General features: G+C 42.0%; 1 protein-coding gene and 2 non-coding genes across 3 annotated transcripts in view; 1 reads left to right on the forward strand and 2 right to left on the reverse strand.

Annotated features, from left to right (window-relative positions):
* Positions 1–19,477, reverse strand: part of LOC138242797 (zinc finger protein 271-like) — a 683,123-nt gene that overhangs the window by 137,859 nt on the left and 525,787 nt on the right. The gene's annotated exons all lie outside the window — the stretch shown is intronic.
* On the reverse strand, positions 12,489–12,582 carry trnai-uau (transfer RNA isoleucine (anticodon UAU)). The gene is made up of 2 exons: positions 12,545–12,582; positions 12,489–12,524 (listed from the first exon to the last, which is right to left on the reverse strand). It is a non-coding gene; the product is annotated as a tRNA-Ile (tRNA).
* Positions 13,390–13,462, forward strand: trnae-uuc (transfer RNA glutamic acid (anticodon UUC)). Its single transcript has one exon. It is a non-coding gene; the product is annotated as a tRNA-Glu (tRNA).

The raw sequence follows: 19,477 nt of genomic DNA on the forward strand, positions 1-19,477 counted from the left end.
TACGATAAGTAAAAAAAATGCATTCTAACCTGATTGAAAGTAACAGACATTGCTTGTGGATAATGGAATACATGATACTGTGTTTATTAAAAGTTACACAGCTGTTAAAATCGGTACACTTAAAAGTAAAATGCATACCGCGTTCATGTAATGGGTTGTAATGGACACTGTTATTTCGTATAGTTTTCACTGGGATGTTATTTCGTTCAATCTTTTTATCTATCTACCCGTAGAGTCTACAGTTTTAACCGATAATTTTCTACTTATGTCTGTGAAACAGTGAGAGGGAGCTCCGTTGCCTTTCCTCATTCACACTAAAAGCCACTGATGAGCAAACAATGAGTGGAGTGACTGATTATTAAATCATTTCCCTCTTCAGGTAAAAAGTGTATAAAACACGATTATTTGCAGAAACATTATCAATGATTTGTTATTATGACAAAAGTATTTTCCGGTCTTAGTTGAGTGTATTTGTTAAGTTATATCGAGTTATTAGAACAAAGTTAGTAGCGCGAATCGTCGTGGTTAGCATAAAGGCCATGTATTTGGTATGTTAAATGTGAATGTTTTAGTGATTAGCAATTTAGTTCATGTTCAGTAATAGCCTTAGTTAATTTCACTGTTCCTGGTTTTCTATATTTATTAGTGTTTTTTTATATTAATAACCAAAGTGCAATCACATTTATATTGCTAGTGAACGTTACATTTTTAAAGAAATACTAACGTGGTCTCGCGATATTGATATGGACCTGATCGTACTGTCACTGTTAACTGTTAACCCAGCGCAATTAGATGAACATCCAGTAGAACATAAATGCCAAATTAAACAGACAAAACAAGACATGTGGTCACAACTGAAAAACCTTGGGGAAGACATTGCACAGATCAAAGAGACTATTACAACACAGCAGTCTGGGTCAGCGCCTCAAAAATGCTGTATACAGTGCCTTGCGAAAGTATTCGGCCCCCTTGAACTTTTCAACCTTTTGCCACATTTCAGGCTTCAAACATAAAGATATAAATTTTTTATTTTATGTGAAGAATCACCAACAAGTGGGACACAATTGTGAAGTGGAACGAAATCTATTGGATTTTTTAAACTTTTTTAACTAATAAAAAAATGAAAAGTGGGGCGTGCAAAATTATTCGGCCCCTTTACTTTCAGTGCAGCAAACTCACTCCAGAAGTTCAGCGAGGATCTCTGAATGATCCAATGTTGTCCTAAATGACTGATGGTGATAAATAGAATCCACCTGTGTGTAATCAAGTCTCTGTATAAATGCACCTGCTCTGTGATAGTCTCAAGGTTCTGTTGAAAGCGCAGAGAGCATCATGAAGACCAAGGAACACACCAGGCAGGTCCGTAATACTGTTGTGGAGAAGTTTAAAGCCGGATTTGGATACAAAAAGATTTCCCAAGCTTCAAACATCCCAAGGAGCACTGTGCAAGCGATCATCTTGAAATGGAAGGAGTATCAGACCACTGCAAATCTACCAAGACCTGGCTGTCCCTCTAAACTTTCAGCTCAGACAAGGAGAAGACTGATCAGAGATGCAGCCAAGAGGCCCATGATCACTCTGGATGAACTGCAGAGAACTACAGCTGAGGTGGGAGAGTCTGTCCATAGGACAACAATCAGTCTTACACTGCACAAATCTGGCCTTTATGGAAGAGTGGCAAGAAGAAAGCCATTTCTCAAAGATATCCATAAAAAGTCTCGTCTAAAGTTTGCCACAAGCCACCTGGGAGACACCCCAAACATGTGGAAGAAGGTGCTCTGGTCAGATGAAACCAAAATCGAACTTTTTGGCCACAATGCAAAACGATATGTTTGGCGTAAAAGCAACACAGCTCATCACCCTCAACACACCATCCCCACTGTCAAACATGGTGGTGGCAGCATCATGGTTTGGGCCTGCTTTTCTTCAGCAGGGACAGGGAAGATGGTTAAAATTGAGGGGAAGATGGATGCAGCCAAATACAGGACCATTCTGGATGAAAACCTGTTGGAGTCTGCAAAAGACCTGAAACTGGGACGGAGATTTATCTTCCAACAAGACAATGATCCCAAACATACAGCAAAATCTACAATGGAATGGTTCACAAATAAATGTATCCAGGTGTTTGAATGGCCAAGTCAAAGTCCAGACCTGAATCCAATCGAGAATCTGTGGAAAGAGCTGAAAACTGCTGTTCACAAACGCTCTCCATCCAACCTCACTGAGCTCGAGCTGTTTTGCAAGGAAGATTGGGCAAGAATTTCAGTCTCTCGATGTGCAAAACTGATAGAGACATACCCCAAGCGACTTGCAGCTGTAATCGCAGCAAAAGGTGGCTCTACAAAGTATTAACGCAAGGGGGCCGAATAATTTTGCACGCCCCACTTTTCATTTTTTTATTAGTTACAAAAGTTTCAAAAATCCAATAGATTTCGTTCCACTTCACAATTGTGTCCCACTTGTTGGTGATTCTTCACATAAAATAAAAAAATTATATCTTTATGTTTGAAGCCTGAAATGTGGCAAAAGGTTGAAAAGTTCAAGGGGGCCGAATACTTTCGCAAGGCACTGTAGTTTAAAGTAAAGTGAAAAACATACAATTGCAGCAGCCCAGCAGCAGTCACAATATCCAGAACCTGGTTACCAGCCAATGCAGGAACAGTTGTGGAGTCCATACACAGAGAGATATGAGTAGCAAAGGGAGTATGGAACAAGAGCAGCAATCAGGGCTGCAAGGTCACATAATTGACAGAGCTTTGCATCAACAAATACAATGGTAGTCGTATTTATGCTCACCACCGTGTTCAGTACAGCTCTAGCAGTGTCCGGCACCACTGTACTTCCCGGGGAAACCACAGCAATACACAGTAGAGCAGCCATACCTGGCAAAAACTCAAATATAGCAGCGCTCAGCAACGATATACGGTGCCATCTCAGTAGTACACACCACCACCACAGTATGCAGTTCAACCATCACACTATGCTGAACCACGGAATTATTTAGCCCTGCCAAGACAGCTCCACCCAGTACGAGCAAGACAGTGCTTCCATTGTCAACAGACAAGGGCAGTGGATCCTTGTTCAAACTGTTACAGCTGCGGCAGTAGTGAACACTTTTCATCAGGTTGTAGGGTCAGAGGAACTAAACCATACAGAGGCTCCTCTGAATGAGAACAGGCTACCCCCGCGGGACAAGGAGTAACTAATGCTGTAGAAGTGTCAAACCAATATGCTAGCTGCAGTAGAGAGAAAACGACTACCAGATGTTCCAGATGTAAAGTTGTGTACTATTGCTCAAAGAATGCCAGACAGATCACTGGAAAGAGCACCGGAACAGTTGTAAAGCTCAGCTACGAACAGACTTGGGTCCTTCCAGTACAGTTGCAGTTGCTCAATGTCGAGTTAATCAGCATTCCTCTGTGACCTCACTGGTTGGCAGACAGTGCCTCGTGAAGTGCTATTTACAAGGACACGAGAGTGAAGCACTATGGGAAGCACTACAGGTTCCCAAGTATGTATTATAGATGAGCAGTGGAAAAATAAATACCTGTCTGAGATTTCTTTGAGAGATGTTTCTGACATAATGGAGTCCCCTGACACACTTGACACCAACTGGTGGCTGCTAATGGGATGAATATGCCATATCTGGGATGGGTTGAGATTTCATTCAAGTTGGCGTCACTTGGTAATAACGCAAGAGAACTAGTCATTATTCTTCTTGTTCTACAAGGTAGCCTTTTTGTCCCATCCAGTTATCGGGTTCAACGTTATTGAGCACATTATAAAGCAGACTGACAAGGGAAGATCTTACGATAGAAGTAAGGGACACCTATACAATGTAGTAAGGTTGGCATTTCCAAGCATCAAGAAAAATCAAATTCAAGCTTTCATTCATCTGGTTATTTCTGAGAATCCCTGTGAGTACTGGGTGAGGATGACAAAAGCGAGCCTGAACGTTCCGAAGCGTACCATTATGCAGATCCAGTGCCATGTACAGATTCCATCACTGAGGGAAGACTAAGAGAGGTACCCGTCCCTACATCACTATAGATGTGCAGAACAGAACTGACCATGACATCATTCTGGCAAGAAAAACCACTCTTGGGACAGTACAGCCAGTTAAGTCTGTGTTCCTGGTCACTGCACAAGAAGGCACTAGGCCAGCCTGCGTAGCACAGCTTCAAACCAGGGAAGGTAGAGAAGAAAACAACACTGATGATGCATGGGACCCTACTGTTGATGTGAGCCACCTAGACATACACCAGCAACAAATAGTCAAACAGATGCTGCAAGAAGAGTGCCATGCATTTTCGAAAACAGATGATGATATTGGGTGTATCACAAACCTGCAGCTGAGCATAACTTCAAAAGACAGTGAACCTGTTGCTCGCACTTACATCTCAGTCCCAAAACCATTGTATCAAGAAATGAAAGATTACTTGCATGATTTATTAGATCAGGGTTGGATGGAGAAGTCCACTTCTCCTTACACCTCGCCAATAGTGTGTGTCAGAAAAAAAGATGGAAGCTTGTGGCTATGCGTTGACTATTGGAACCTAAATAGAAAGACACTGCCTGACCGTCAACCGAGCCCAAGAGTGCAGGACATTATGGACAGCCTGGGAGGTAATGCCTGGTTCTCATTGCTCGATCAAGGAAAGGCCAACCACCAGGGTTTTATGGCCAATGTCAGCAGGCCGCTGACAGCTTTCATAACTCCCTGGGGCTTGCATGAATGCACCTGCAGCATTCCAACGCTGCATGGAGGAATGCCTTGAAGGGTTGCGAGACAAAGTGTATGTGCCTTACCTAGATGACATCCTTGTCTTTACAAAGACCTTTGATGAGCATGTTGACACTTTGAGAAAAGTGCTTCGGCGGCTGCAGACTCATGGAGTGAAGCTCAAACCCCACAAGTGTGAGTTGTTTAAAGCAGAAGTTCGCTATTTGGGAAAAATTTTATCTGCACTGGGAAGCCGAATGGACCCGGCAGACACGGTAGCAGTAACCGCTCTGAAAGAGAAAAGACCTGGTACAGTTGGCAAGTTAAGAAAGATTATGGGCCTACTCAGCTACTATTGGCAGTATATTAAATATTTCTCTCGTATTCCCAGTTCTCTGTATGACCTGTTGAAGCATACACCTGACAGTGAGACAAGTCAACCCAGTAGAGATCGCAGAAGGAAGACATGCAAGAACAGAGACAGTGTGCCCTCCCATCAACCCATCACCTGGACGGAGGGGCATCAACAAGTACTACAGAGGTTAATAAATTGTCTGGTTCAGCCACCTGTATTGGGATTCCCTGATTTCTCTCAGCCATTCATTCTCCACACTGACGCCTCTAACCAAGGTTTAGGAGCTGTATTATACCAAAAGCAAAATGGTAAGTTGCGAGTGATAGGCTATGGCTTGAGAACGTTGACTGCTTCAGAGAAGAATTATCATCTTCACAGTGGAAAACTGGAGTTTCTCGCCTTAAAATGGGCGATCACTGAAAAATGTAGGGATTATCTTTACTATGCTCCAACTTTTACAGTCTTCAGTGACAATAACCCCTTGACCTATGTTTTGTCATCTGCGAAGCTTAACGCCACTGGGTTGTCAGACTTCCATTTCACCATCTGCTACCGCCCAGGTAAAGAAAATGTTGATGCTGACTCCCTATCTAGGATGCCAGTGGACATAGAGACAGCCATGAGAGAGTTTAAAGAAAAGTTATCTTCCAATTCTGTGGGAGCAACAGTACAAGCCATTGAAGTACAACAGACTTCAGAAATACCTTGGTCTATGACAGTACCTGTTCAGTGTGCAGCAGGAGATTTCACTCTGGGGAACACATCCATTACACCACTGTCGAAATCAAAGATACAGCAAGCTCAGAAAGAAGACAGCAACATAAATATGGTTATTGACTACATCAGTTTCGGATCAAAGCCTTTGTTCCAAGAGTTGCAGACAGCAAGTCTCTTAACCAAGTGCCTCTTCAGAGAATGGGATAAGCTGATATTGGATGAGGATGGTATCCTTTGTAGACAAAACACTCAGAGAACACATTTGGTGTTGGCCGAGAAGTTTAAGAGCATAGTTCTGAAAGAGCTACTTGATGAAATGGGGCACCAAGGTGTTGACTGAACAGCAAACCTGATAAGAGATTGCTTTTTCTGGCCTTATATGCAGAGAGATATTGAACACCATGTGCTGAGAACTTGCAGCTGTCTTCAACAGAAGAAGCCGAGTCATGAGACAAGAGCACCACTTAAGAGCTTTGTAACAACACAGCCATTTGAACTTGTTTCAGTTGACTTCTTCCATGTAGACAAATGCAAAGGTGGATACAAATACATTCTTGTAGTTGTTGACCATTTTACAAGGTTTGCTCAGGCTTATGCTACAATCTCTAAGTCAGGAAAAACTGTCGCTGACCGTCTCTTCAATGACTTTGCTATGAAGTTTGGACTTCCATCTCGAATTCACCACAACCAAGGGGGTGAATTTGAAAACCAGCTCTTTATGCAGCTTAGGATATATAGTCGCACAGCAGGATCAAGAACCACACTCTACCACCCACAAGGGAAAGGGCAGGTGGAAAGGTTTAATTGGACATTGCTGCAAATGTTGACAACAGAAAAGCAGAAATCGAACTGGAAAGAGTCTCTCAACAAACTGATCTATGCTTACAATTGCACGAGGTGTGAAGTGACAGGATATTCTCCCTTTTATCTCGCTTAGCAGGTCTCCCAGACTGCCCATCGACATACTCTTTGCTCTTGACACTGACAAGTGCATACATTGGCTCTGCCAATCCAAGTGAATATTTGGGAAGGTGGAAATAAAGAATGCAAGAGGCTTATCTCACCACATACCTGCTGCAAACGGTTGAGAAGATTGAAGGTGTGAAGCAGCGGTGAGAAATATACTATGTGATCAAAGACTGCTGGTCACTACTAGAGGGGCCAAGACACCAGCAAATTACAGGATTTGTTTTCTTTCCCTGAAGATTCCAAATCCAGACGCTTAATCTTTCTCTCGCAGACAATAAGAAGAGGTTAGCTTTCTTTCCTCTAAATTGGGTTGACCACTCAACCTTACCTGAGGATTAGAAAGGTTCCTGTAACTCCCAATGTGGGGTTTGATCCCACCACCTTGAGATTAAGAATCACATGCTCTACCGCCTGAGCAAGGGGGACGCCTAATACTGGGGGTCACTAATCCTTGTTGACGTCAATTTGAAAAGATACTTGCTTGCTTTTAATCATGTGGTGACCGGAGTCTAGTGAAGCACACTGTGTTCTTTGTTGATTACTTAAAGTAGAACAACCGTCAGTAATCACAGCTGATGGTAATTTAAGTAGGTAGCTGCGTCAACGTGCATGGGCTACAAAGGAACAAGTAAAGGTTTATTTCATGCTGAAATGAGAAGGAAACACAACATGTGATACGGAATAAACTTTTACTTGTTTCTTTCATGTTAATTTAGACCTGATCTCCACCTAAACTCAGTTGCTTTCAGTAGGTAAAAACAGAGGCCACACTGCTCCAGGTGAGGTTCAAGCTCACAACCTTGGCATGACTCCGCTGTGCACTGCTGTATAAGTACGGCGCGCTGACCCATTGTCCCGCTGGAGCTCTGTAACCACCTCTCCTCAAACATACTGACGCTGCAGAAACACAGGGTGAAAACAGGGTTTGGGTTGTGGATCCATCTCCACAAGGGGGAAAGGAACAGTAAAAAACGAAGGAAAATACAAGAGACAAAACTGAAAGAACTGTTTTCACTGCAATATAAGAAGGAAAGAGGTGGTCGGACATGTAAAAACAGCCGGTGGATAATTTGTAACGACATTCTTTGGAGTGAATCAGCAGACAGATTTCTTTTCATGTTGTGCTCTGTAGTTTGAACGTTCGTTCTCCCCGACTGGTTGGTTATATGAGGTCAGCTGATATTAAATAGGACTAATGAGAATCAAAACAGAGCTGTTGGACTCCCCCCTCTGGCCGTTTTCCACCAGTTGATTATTTCATCAACCAATGCCCTAATCAAGCTCCCAAGGCACTCTCTATACCCAGTAAACATAGGTCTAACCTCACCCAAGGAGAAAATCAGGCGCTCCAGTCTCTCCAAAACAGGGATGATATCGTCATCAAACCAGCGAACAAAGGAGGCGCTGTTGTGGTGTGACGTAAGGATGTATATATCTTTGAAGCCTCTAGACAACTAACTGACACTTCTGCCTACCTCCCTCTCCAACAGGACCCTACCACTGACTACCAAAAGGAAGTGGTATCCACCATTCCTCTTCTTATCAGCAGTAATGAGCTCCCCCAGGAGGCGAACCGGCTCATCATGGAACATCCACAGGTATCTCAATTTTACCTCCTCCCCAAAATCCACAAACCGGACACCCCTGGACGCCCCATAGTATCAGCATGTAACTGTCCAACTACTTACATCTCAGCCTTTCTTGACAGCCTCATGAGACCGCTGGTTGAATATCTTCCCTCATACATCAAAGACACCAACCACACGCTCCAACTTTTTAATGATTTCCAATTTCAGGGTACTGAATGCTACATTTTTACCATGGACATCACATCTCTGTACACCGTCATTCCCCATAATGACGGCCTTACAGCCCTCAAGCACACGCTGGACAAACGCACAGTGCTTGATCCACCCACCCACACCCTGGTACGCCTTGCAGAATTGGTTCTCACACTGAACGCATTCTCTTTCAATAATCTTTTTTGCCAACAGGTCAGTGGAGTTGCCATGGGCACCAGAATGGGACCCAGCTATGCCAATATTTTTCGCGGCTGGGAAGAAGAACGCTTCTTCGCTTCCTACACTAGCTATGTCCCTGACCTCTACAAATGATATATTGATGACTGCGTCGGTGCCACCACATGCTCCAACGATCAGCTTGAATTCTTCCTGCACCATTTCACCAACTTCCACCCGTCCCTTAAATATACGGTTATAACATATCTTCCACTACTCTTCCGTTTCTAGACATCAACTTCTCCATCAACTACCCCCGACTGTCCACTTCAGTTTATTACAAACCCATGGATTCATACAGCTACCTCCTGTACAGCTCATTTCACCCCAACCACACTAAAAACTCTCTTCCTTTTTCACAGTTCCTTAGGCTACGACGATTATGCAGCAACAACATTGATTTCGAGAACCAAGCCCTCGAAATGTACTCCTTTTTCATCAACAGAGGATACCCCAGCAGTGTGATTGACAGGGCCCTTGCCCGAGCCAAAAACACCCCCTGGACCATCAACCCAATCAGGAACTCCCGCCGTAGCAACCGCATTCCTTTGGTGCTTCCTTACCACCCTAACACACTTCCTATCCCCAGGACCATTAACCACAACTTTTCCATCCTACAGGATGATCCCTCTGTTGGGGCCCTCTTTTCTGATCGCCCTGTCATCTCATATCGCCGTCCACCTAATCTGCGTAACCTCCTTGTTCACAGCTCCCTTGATCGTCCCCAACAACCATCCACACCAGGCACTTTCCCTTGCAACAGAGCTCGCTGTATCACCTGTAAGTACACATCCACCACCACACTCATTCAAGGCCCCTCAGGACAATTCCGGATCACCCAGACAGCATCTTGTACCTCCAGCAACCTTATTTACTGTATCTCCTGCAGTGAATGCCCAGCCATCTACATTGGAGAAACAGGAAGGAGACTCGGAGACCGCTTCAGAGAACATGTCAGGGCTGTGAAAATTAAAGATCTCTCCAAGCCCGTTGTTTCTCATTTCACCTCTGATGGCCACGACCACTCTAATCTCTCCGTCTGTGTTCTCAAAGACGGTTTTCCGAACTCATACATCAGAAAGACCACCGAAACCAAAATTATTCTGCAGCTAGGATCACACATTCTCCCTTCTCTTAACGACAGACTACTGTTATTTTTAATTTTCTCGATTCATTGGAAGTTTCATTTCACACCTCTCTGCACCCATTCTGACTTCACACCTCTTGATTGGGCTCTCTTTCTGTCCCCTGCTCCCGCCTCTCACTCCTCTGTTCTCCCGCTACTTTACCTTTGCCTACTGCACTGTCTCTCTCACACCTGAAGAAGGCTCCACGGCCGAAACGTTGTGTTCTCTTTCTTCTTTTTTTCAGCATGGAATAAACCTATTACTTGTTCCTTTGCAGCCTAGGCATGCTGACGCAGCTACCCAACTGAACTAATCAGAATCAATACAACTGATCAAGTAATATGTTTATTCCATGCTGAAAAAAAGAAAAAAACACAGTGTTTTGTTCCAGATCCTGGATAGCTTGATTGGTAGCGCATCAGGCTTTTAATCTGAACGTCCAGGACTCAAGTCCCTGTTTGGCAGGTTGTGCTTTTTTAAATCTATTGTGAATGTCATTATAAATCTGTACTGTGGTTATTTTAAATGTTCTTTTATTTTCTTTAGCGTTTCCTTTCACAAACCGAAAATGTTCAAGGTGATCTTTCTACTGCACTCCATGTAGATAATCTAAATGAAATCACAGTCAAGAAAAGTACACGCAGTGAGGAGCTCATGAATACGCCAAGAAGAAAGGAACACTGCACATATGCTGAACATCATGTTCGAGTTTACAATGACATCAGAAATTGGAAGCTAAGGCGTGTTTTTATTAAAGGTTCAAGGAAACCTGAATACCTTTGGTAGTACGATGATGCACAGATCTGCAGTCTGCAATTAGAATACTGTTTGTACGTTGTGTGAAATACGCCGTTCAAAATTTTTCTAAAACAGGAGATATGTTTTAGAATGCGTCTTCCTGTAAAAATAAAATAACTATAAGGGTGCTATAAGCAGAGTCTGAAGCCTGCTCCACAGAAGAACTATATTCAGAGGGCCAAAGAAGTGAATATTTCACCAAGTGAGAGGAAGCATCTTAGAAAAAGGAGGTGCAGTCACTTCCATGTGTCATAACACCACAAAGTCAGACTACAAGTGCTAAAAAGCTGCTCTCAAGGGTAACCCGGCCAAGTGCTCTAAGGAGCTGAATTAAAGCTCTGTCTCTACGGGGCCGTAAGTTGGAATCCCACTGCTGCCAAATATCTCCTTGTTAAGAATTACGGATTTGTTGTTGTTGCCTCCGTGCGATTTAATCAGTTTCAATAGAATTCATTTGAACAACAATAATAATCATTTTTTTATTCCTCTTCTCATTGCAATGTGTACACAAACATATATATTTTTTTATATATTAAAAACGTGTTATCCTTGATGTTATCCTTATAAACTGGTGATTGAGGGTTCGAGCCCTCTCTGTGCCTGTTTTGTTTTATCATAACTTTGCTTTACCTAAGTTGTCAATTGTCTTGCAATGTAGAAATCTCTGTAATAAGAAGAAAAGAACTATCGGTAGTGGTTAATAATCCTGTTGTTCTAGTACAATCTGCCGTGCTTTTGAGTCGATAAAGCATCAGGTGCATTCAACACACCAACCTCCACTGCTCATCAGGATGGCTGAGTGCTCTAAGGTGCCACACTCATGTGGACTCAATCATGTGTAGTGACAGTTTTATGTGATTCACTACACGGATTTCCCTTCATGTTTATTAGGATGTGTCATTAGTATGTTGGTTGTATGAGAACAGTTTCTTCAAATGTCCTGTCAATTAACAGTGGAGAGGTAGCCGACGTAAGCCTTCATGAAAACTCTCTACAAGTGATTACAAGTGTCTTGAACAAATCTACGTCATATTTTTAAAATAGTTTAGCTCAAGATGCAACGGGAGTATAAATTAATTCTTCCGCCCTCCATTCCAAGATAAAACTCAGTGTGTGAATCTTATTTTCCTGGAAGTTGCTGATGTTGGTCATTATTGGAAATGCCCAGTGATATCGACTCAGGTACTCAGTTGTTACGTGCTGTAATTCGATACATGCGAAGCATTTGCATTCCCTCCAATTATCAATAAAGTCAATAATGTATTAAACATTACATGCCACTTCTTCCCTAGATGATGTTCATGTTGGATCAGTGAGAAAGGCATGCCAGGTTGTGCTTGAACCAGCAACTTACTATCATTTTAGTCCCAACCTGACCACACTAAGCGATTGTACCACAGAGACTCAAACGGGTCAGTTTTCTCCATTTACGGTTTTTGGGAAAAAATAATCTACATTTTTAAGCAAGATTGTATTTCAAATTTCACAAATTGTAAGTATTTCTGGAAAAACGGTGTTTCAGAAAGAAACTGAGTAGATGGGAATAGCCCAGTCAGTAGAATATCGAACTTTTCATCTCAGGGTCCCTATTCAGGCGGCTGATTTTCTTGCAACTACTTATTCCATGCTGAAACGAGCAGGAAACAATGTTTCAGCAGTGGAGCCTTCTTTGGGTGTGATATAGAATAAACCTTTACTTGTTTCTTTCAAATTAATTTAAACCTCATCTCCAGCACCTAAACTCGTCAGTTGCTTTCAGTAGCTAAAGACACAGGCCATACTGCTCCAGGTGAGGTTTGAACTCACAACCTCGGCATAGCTCTGCTGTGTACTGCCGTATAAGTACCACACGCTGACCAATTGCACCACTGGAGCTGTGGAACACCCACTCCTCATACAGACTGACCCTGCAGAAACACAGGGTGAAAACAGGGTTTCGGTTGTGAATCCATCTCCACATGGGGGAAAGGGACAGTACAATAGAAAAGAACATACAAGAGAAGAAACGGAAAGAATTGTGCTCACTGCAAAGTAGGAAGGAAAGAGGTGGCCGGATACATAAAACAGCTCGGTGGATAATTTGTAACAACATTCTTTGCTGACAACCAGCAGTCGGATTTCTTTTCATGTTCCGCTGTGCAGTTTGAACGTTTGTTCTCCCAGATCGGTTGGTTATATGAGATCAGCTGATATAAATGAGAACTAATCAGAATCAATACAATTGATGTCTGGCAAAGGCAAATAACCTTTGTACATGATCTGGAATGTGACTGGTTAAATTTCAGCACAGTTGCAACCCCCTTTATAAAGGGTGTGCACACGTATACAACCAAGGCATTGAAAGTTTTTTGTTGTTTATTGTTCCAAAAAATGTTCCATTTGTTTTCTTTCTTAAATGTTGTTGATTAAAAGATCTTATTAAATGTGAAAAAATCTGATTGTGAAAAGGTCAAAATGTTAGTGAAAAAATGTGTAATGTGAGGAAAGATGAATTGTGGGAGCCCCTTTACTCCTCATGTCGTACTGTATTTCTCTCTCATTCTACTGGGAGTGGTGCCGTCGCTTCTGGATAAAGTCTGTCGGTAGACATTCCAGACGGGTCAGGTACTGTATGACTGCGCTTCGGCACAAGAAGAGACATGTGACTTGTGAGGATCCCGATAGTGTCGACTATCTTCTGGAGCCCAGATAGCTCAGTCGGTAGGGCCTCAGACTTTCAATCTGAGAGTCCAGGGTTCAAGTCCCTGTTCAGGCATTTGTGCTTTAATTAAATATGTTGTGAATGTCATTATAAATCATCTTTTATCTTTCTTCTTCTAGCTGTACTGTGGTTATTTTAAATGTTCATCACTTGTATTTTCTTTAGTTTTTCCTTTCACAAACCAAAAATGTTCAAGGCGATCTTGTCACTGCACTCCACGTAGATAATCTAAATGAAATCACAGTAGAGTACAGAACACGCAGTGAGGAGAGAAAAGCACACTGCACATCTGCGGAACATCACGTCCGAGTTTACAGCGACATCGGAGATTGGAAGCGAAGTCTTTTTTAATTAAAGGTTCAAGGAAACCTGAATATCTTTACTAGAAGTATTTCAGAATCACAGTTAAATCGAGTACGATTGCTGCACAGATCTGCAGTCTGCAATTAGAATACTGTTTGCGTTGTATAAAATATGGCATTCAAGCTTTTCTTAAACTGGAGAGTTACATTTCGGAATGCGTCTTCCTGTAAAAATAAAATCTCTACGCGGACGCTATATATATACACAGAGTCTGAAGCCTGCTTAACAGAAGAACTATATTCAGAGGGCCAAAGAAGTGAATATTTCACCAAGTGAGAGGAAGCATCTCAGAAAAAGGAGGTGCAGTTGCTTCCACGCGTCACAAAGTCGGACTACAAGTGCTGAAAAGCTGCTCTCAAGGATAACCCGGCCGAGCGCTCTAGTAAAAGGCGTGGAACCGACTGCACCTGATTTTTCTGAGATGCTTCCCCTCTCATGGCGAGATCTCGACTTCTTTAACACCTCTTGATTTAGTTCTTCTGTGGAGCAGGCTTCACACCTCTACGTATAGCGCCCGCGTAGAGATTTTATTTTTACTACGTAGCACCTCTACGTATAGTGCCCTTGATGTCATTTTATTTTTACGGAAGCACACACATGGAACGTTTTTGTGTTTTACTTTTTATTTGTACAACAAAATAGATTCAATATAAACAAGATTCAGTTGAATCGTCAGGGACACATAAAATAATAGTTACACTTTCTAAAAAACAATTAAAATAGGTAAATAAAGACAAGGTCCACACAGCTTTAATGTTCTTACATTTCGAAAGAGTCTGTAATTACCTCTTTTCGTCTATTGTGAACTGTTCAAACTTAGGACTCAGACCATTTCACTCTACCTATATCTCATTTCAAAACGAAAATGTATATCCTGTTTTAGAAATGCTCTGGGCGGTCTTACACGATGCACCTAAAGTATTCTAATCGTGGACTGCAGATCTGTGCTATAGCTCAGCTGAATTCTAAGATCCAGCAATCGTACTGGATGTGACTGGGATTCTGAAATGTCTTTTGCAAAGGTATTCAGGTTTTCTTGAACCTTTAATAAAAAAGTGATCTGAGACTTGCTAGCTTCCAGTCTTCCAGTGCCACTGTCAATAAACTAGGATGTGATGTTCCGCAGATGTGCAGTGTGCCTTTACTCTTGTCATGTATTCGTTGCATGAGCTCCTCACTGCGTGTCCTGTACTGTATTGTGATTTCGTCTTATCTACGAGGAGTACAGCGACTAGAATGCCTTGAACTTTTTTTCGGTATATAAAAGAAAACGCTAAAGCATATACAAAGTGACTAACATTTCCTATATGTAGGTTTTCTGATTATGTCTCTACTTCACTTTATTTCCTTAGTGACTGGCCATTTCTTTCTGATATTTGTTCTGGCGCGGTTATTGATCCCATACGAAAGATTATTTTTATAAAGAACATGTCACCTGCAAACTCACAGTAAAACTGGTATTGGGAAAAGTTTTATAATAGTACTTTTTATTAGAAAAAAATGTAAATTTATCATTACCTATAGGGTTTCTTACCAGCGTGGAGCTCAAATTCACAACCCCCAGATCAAGTGTTTGGTACTAGTTGCGCCACAGAAAGTTGAAATCTCTTATTTATATTAAATACTGTGGCTCCTGTCCTTTTCTTCTATTCAGAGAAGAGGTTGGTCTGGTCTCCAGTTTACCAACAATAAGCTCAGACTGTGCTCTTCTATAAAGCAGTGTTTTCTTCACATTGCTTGTATGGGGCAACACATCAATTCGATGACCATTTGCTGTACACATATGTCCCCTCTTCCCTTCACTGAAGTGACATAGACGAAGGAAACTCTCTTGTCTTGGGCTGCTGTCACCCGGATTCAAAGCGCGGGTATTGCGGTCCCAGCACAAAGTACTGACCACTATACCATCGCGGCGAGCTGGGACAGACTATCGTTAATTTTATTCAAATGCTCAGTGTCTTTAATCTGATGGATTCATATACCATGCTCATGAGAAAGTCACTCAGCTACCCACTGTTCCCAGAGCTGGATAGGTGATTCCAGATTCTACAGCTCTCTAGCAATAGAGGGAGTCAGACTACAGAAATGGAGAAAATCTCTTCAAAATGTGGAAATATATTCCAGAGACGAGTCCTTTTTCGAAGGTCAACACTCCTTGCAATTCACCCCTTCCCATGTCGCGCAGTGTAGCGGTTATCACCTTTTCTTAAAACACCAGAAACAAAGCGATCTCTTTTATTATACGTTTTGCACGCCTGACGGGGTTTTACAGTGCTCTTTTCTACACTAAACTGATCATTTGGACACCAAAAGGTAAGAGACACATTTCTATGTTATTAGGAAATCAGGAATCCTAACCGTAAGAGCCCATAGAAAAAAAACCCGAGATAATATGGGACTATAAACACAGTTTTTTCTTTTTCGTAGCGCTTGAGCAAATTTTAATAAAGAAATATATTTTATATTTCTGACACATGACTTAAAAGGCTGGTAGAGTATAGTTCATACAAGAGTGCTGACCAACAATTTTCATCAACCGTACTGTAATGTTTTTTATAAAAGTAAGTTAAATGCATACATAGTAAATGTTTTTTTTAATATTAAAAAACTAATTCACGAATTTTAACTTTTTTACAATAACGTGTTTTATTGTGATCTTGTGCAGCAATATCACCAGACAGTTTAAGGGTCTGTCGTTCTTTTACTGTTCCGGGTTTTATTCTGTCTTCAGATGCACAAGATGTATTTTAAAAATACGTAAATAACAATTCTGGTGCAGTGAGGTATTCTGATTAATTCAGATTCACTCTTCACGTGTGTTATAGATATCATATAATGTTTTTGCATCCACGCAAAACCTCGCTTGAATATGAAGTTGCTAAACTTTACTTGTAACATATTTAACAAGATACAATGCCAAACTATTCAAGTACATCAGAAACATACCCGAACTCTTCTAATTGATGCATTTGAAACGAACAGATGGGGGACTTTAACATGGCTTTCAGGAATCTAGAAATTCACTTTTAGGAGTTTTCGGAAGTCTGGACCCAGATGTGCTCGCTGTCACGACCACCAACCCGCTCAGACCACCCCCTAAGAGAACTAATCAGTACCAGCAGCAGGGCGATAATTACAAGCGCCGCTGCACGTGTTAAACTCAACATCAGACGCCCTACCGTGGGGCAGGGTGCAGTATTTAAGCCCCTCCAGCCCGCATCTGTTTTCTGGGTTAAGAGGGAAGAATAAATGTAGTAAATGTTATTGCCGCTGGGGAGTATGGAGGCGGTGGCGTGTGGAAGGAGGAGACGCACATTCCGCACGGGCAGTGCAGAGCAATGAGTCGCACCTGCTGCGCCCTGAGTCCTGTCCTATTTAACCGCTGAGTCCAGATACACAGAGTCTCTACCCAGTGTTGGAGATGTGAAGGGTTAAACCCAGAAGTTGAGATACATTTGAGTTTGATACATTTGTAATGCTGTTATACAGCAAGAGTGGTGAGGGCTCGGCTCACTCGGGTGATATTTCACGGTTGGACTTTTCAAGGAAGGTGTTAGGGATTAAGGCGTTGGATGTTAACTGTTTAATCACTTTGCAGAAGGGAATTGGTTTTGACATTGGTTTCAAGTTGGTTAAGTTACTGGAAGAGTTTTGGATAAAAGTAGAGGAGAAAAAAGATGTGGGTCTGATTGGAATGTTTGAATGGCAGAAGCTGATGGATCTTTCTAATAGGACTGTGATTGTTTGCATGTTTAATGAGATGTTGATGAAGGAAGATATTGTGACATGGTTGACTAAGTATTGTTTAGTGAAAGGTGAACCTCAGAAAGTCTGGGATGATGATGGCATCTGGAACTGTGCATGGAGAGTAAACTATGGCAGTTTTAAATGCTTTCCTTCTTTGATTGGATTAGGTGGAAAATAGAGGTTTTGTGTTCTACCAAGCACAGACAAAACTGTGCAGGAGTTGTGGGGAGCTGGGTCTCTTTGTGGATGCCTGCACAAATGTAGTGTGTGGTAAGTGCAAGGAAATTGGACATGCATATACTGAATGTACAAGTGTGAGGAAATGCAATCTATGTGAGTGTGAAGGTCATGTGTTTAAAGACTGTCCAAATTTCTTTGCAAATAGAACAAAACTGGGAAGACCGATGCAAAAACAGGAAGAGTTTGAAGAGGTATTTAGGCTGGAGCAGTGGTTCTGGATCAGGAACTGGATGTGGTTGAGGTTTAAGAAATTAGTGAAAAGGAGAGTGAGGGTTCAGAATGGAGTGAAGGGGATAAGGGTGGGGTAGAAGAGAATGATAATGTTGCAAAAAGTGAGGTGGAATCTGAATTGATTGGTAGCATCTCTCCAAATCGCCTGCCACCTGTGGAGACTGAAAGCACTCAAATGGAATGTACAGAACAGAGGGTGCAGTCTAAAGGTCTGCTGAGACATTGGATTTAGAAAATGATTTAACTCTGAGTGGAAAAGTGAGGGAAGAATTTTCAGAGTCCTCAGGTAGGTTCTCCCAGGGGTTTAGATATCTCAGATATGTGATCCTACTGACCAAGCTTTAGAACCAGAGACTCAAGAAGGGCAGGTGGAGAACCATCCTATGGAGTGTGGGGGTGGTGGAGGAGGAGACAAGAAAGCAAATGGTGGGGGGAGGCCTGTATAGCAGGTGTCACCGACTGAATGATAATAGCCAGAGCTTTGTCTACCCTGGTCCTACTATAAGTATGGCTCTTAATATCGTGTCCATAAAAGTGAGAAGCATTCGCTCCAAGTTAAGGGCAAGGACTATACTATCATTTGTGAGTAAGGTAAATTATATAAATGATATTGTGTTGTTACAGAAATGTGGGTTAACCTTTTAAAAACAGCTATAAGGATATGGAGGAACTGTGGACATTGTGCCTATCAATCTGGAGTAGGTCCAATGAGAATAAATCTGATGGTATAGCTGTTTTAATGGCGGTCTTTGTACGACCTGTTTGACACAAGAGCACAGTGGTGAGAGGAGGTGAAGGAGCGTACATGTTACGTCCCAGTGTGTGGTCTGTGTGTTTTGTTGTTTGTTCCACACTTCTGACTTTGATTGTTCTCCAGAAGGAGACTAGGAGAATGCTTCAGAGAACATCTTTAACCTTCACAGCCCTAAGATATTTCCAAGTCTGTAGTTTCTCATTTCACCTCAAATGGCCATGATCACACTAAGCTCTCGGTCTCTGTTCTCAAAGAATGGTTTCTCAACTCCATAGCAGAAAGACAACAGAAACTAAACTCATCGTAAAACTAGGTTCACCCTTCTCTCAATGACCGACTTATTTTCATGTAATCTACACTAACCTCTTGCAGGTTTCGACTTCACACCTTTCTTCACCCTCTCCACTTTACACTTCCTGAGTGGCATCTCTGCCCCTCCTGCCTCCTTCCCTCTCCCAGCTTTTGTTCTTCTGTGCTGTTTAGTCTTTGCTTTCTTCCTCGTCTTTCTCGCACCTGAAAAAAAGTTGTATTTTCTATCTTCTCTTTTTAGCATGGAATAAACCTATTATTACTTGTTCCATTTCAGATTACACATGCTGATGCAGCTCCCCACCTGAATCAAACTACTTCAATATACATTTGTATATGTTAATTTAAAACTGTAAAAATAGTAAGATTGTAATTTCAGTTTAAAACTTTGCAAGCAGTAGACGCATGGCAGGATGCACCCAGGA

Source organism: Lepisosteus oculatus, chromosome 14, assembly GCF_040954835.1.
Source record: "Lepisosteus oculatus isolate fLepOcu1 chromosome 14, fLepOcu1.hap2, whole genome shotgun sequence".
Taxonomy (NCBI): Eukaryota; Metazoa; Chordata; class Actinopteri; order Semionotiformes; family Lepisosteidae; genus Lepisosteus; species Lepisosteus oculatus.